This window comes from Micropterus salmoides, unplaced genomic scaffold, assembly GCF_014851395.1.
Source record: "Micropterus salmoides isolate LMB-PRFRI ecotype aquatic unplaced genomic scaffold, ASM1485139v1 Ms_hic_scaffold_15, whole genome shotgun sequence".
NCBI classification, from domain to species: Eukaryota; Metazoa; Chordata; class Actinopteri; order Centrarchiformes; family Centrarchidae; genus Micropterus; species Micropterus salmoides.
This window is the reverse complement of record NW_024040596.1, coordinates 2,490,881-2,492,986: the sequence shown is the minus strand read 5'-3', so window position 1 is coordinate 2,492,986 and position 2,106 is coordinate 2,490,881. Positions and strand designations below refer to the sequence as shown.

General features: G+C 39.6%; 1 pseudogene; it reads right to left on the bottom strand.

Annotated features, from left to right (window-relative positions):
• The window catches only part of LOC119903785, a 236,697-nt pseudogene extending 234,846 nt beyond the window's left edge, over positions 1 to 1,851 (bottom strand).
• Positions 1,852 to 2,106: the final 255 nt, after the last annotated feature.

Genomic DNA, 2,106 nt, shown 5'->3' with positions numbered 1-2,106 from the left:
AAAAACGCAGGTTTAAGTCGCCCCCTGCTGGCTGCTGGAGAAAAACGCAGGTTTAAGTCGCCCCCTGCTGGCTGCTGGAGAGGATGCAGGTTTAAGGCGCTTCAGCGCTGACTGTAGTTTGGTATTTACAAATCTGATGGCCACTTGAAGGCAACATCCTGGTGATAAAAAGAAACTTTACATGCTTGTTTACTATATAAGCTTTGACCAGAGAGAGAGAGAACATTAATATGCAAGACTTACTAACACTGACAAGAGTAGATTCCTTATTAAAGTCACTTCAAAAGCAAAAAAAAAAAGCCATAAAATTCACTGATTCCAGATTCTCAAATAAAAAAAAGATGAGTTTTGTCCTTGTAAATTTAATATCGTTTAATTAACGTTTTGGTCAGAGCAAGAAAACAACAACTTCTAGACCTCATCTTAGACTCTGGGAAATTGTGACGGGCATTTGTCACTGTTTTCTGACATTTAATAGACTAAGTTTTTATGGATTAATCTAAAACAAATGTGAAAACATCATTAGATGTAGCCCTTAACTAGACTCAATACTACCTTCATAATCAGAAGTAGTGTTTTACACATACGAGGTATTTGCTTTGGTGCTACACGCACACAAACCTACAGATGACATAAATATATGTAAATATCTGCTATAATCTATTCTTCTATTCTTTTTATATAACTTGCATTTGTTTATTTATACATTTCTAAGTGTGCATTACTCTGGTTTGTGTTGTGCAGAAATACCTTCATAAGTCATCAGCAATTAAGCATTTTCAAGGTATTTGTACTTTTATCAAAGCCTTAAAATTTTAATTAAAAACTTTCCACATCACCAAATATCAATTCAGCATTTAAATTTCATAGAGTTTTTAGCTTTCTAAAAGGCTGGGACCAAACGTAATCTTTAATTATCAGTCGTTTAAATTTTCTTTATATATATACTTTCTTTCGTTTATGGTACACACTTTATTTTCCCTATTTATCAGTACTAGCTGGGCAAACTGGGAGGAAAAGCCCTCGCCGCACTTCCATTCAAAAACACAACATTAATCACTCCCTGCTTGTCTGCAAGCGTCACACACCTTGTAGAAACTGTTTTAAGACATTTTACGAATCAACACGAATCGCTCTTTCATTCGGCATCTATCCAACAAACCGATTATAATTATAACCAAAGATACTTAAAGGAAAATGTCAACTTTAAACAAGTAAGTAACTTAATTAACACGGCGCTCCAGCAGTCCTGTTTCAGCACCTTTTGCGGCGCAACGCAGATTTAACCAGTTTTAAAAGTTGAATTTCAACAACAGCAGACGTGTTTGGTGGAATATTAAGGAGCCGAATTGGATTTGAGGTCCAGTGTGTTCGGCCACAGGATGGTGCAGCTTTTAAACTGAATTCATCGTGACTTTTATCTTCCATACAAAAGCTAACGGTAACATAACGGGAGCTCGGCGCTGTCATTCCATCACTCCCCTTCTCCCTGCCGCCCACTCCCCGTTTCCTCTGACATTACTTATACACAGCTGGTGTATAAAAATACCGGCACGTACCTGCACATAGTTGCTTTCGCAGTACTCCGCTACCCTCTCCAGGTTGGTGAAACTGTCCAGTAAAGCTCTCCGTCCCGCAGGAATCTCTTCCTCCAGCAGCATTTGTAGCTCCGCCATCTTTTTACATGGTTTTACTACTAACGGCTGCGGCGCGCGCTGACTGGATGTATCCTGCTGCCTTCCCGGGCTGTGGGAAATATCACAACTACGACACGACAACCGAGAAAAACGTTTTTCTGTCACGCTGGAGCCTCTGGGGTGGGACTTACAGCAGGAGCATGCCAAAAAACAAAATAATTTAATCGAGTCTGGCAATAATTAGGAAAACTTCTTCATCTCCATCAGGTTAGTTCAGGTCAGGGCTGTGCGATATATTTGAATATTAATTAATGTGCGATGTAGCTGGGACAAGTGTAATTTCAAAACATTTGCTGTAGCTTTGGGGTTGAACAACATGTTTTCTGGGTAGGCGCAACAGGCTGTAAAAGTATGTTTTCTCCAATTTGGTGGGTGTGTCAGAGGCGTTACCCAATATCCATGCACCCCA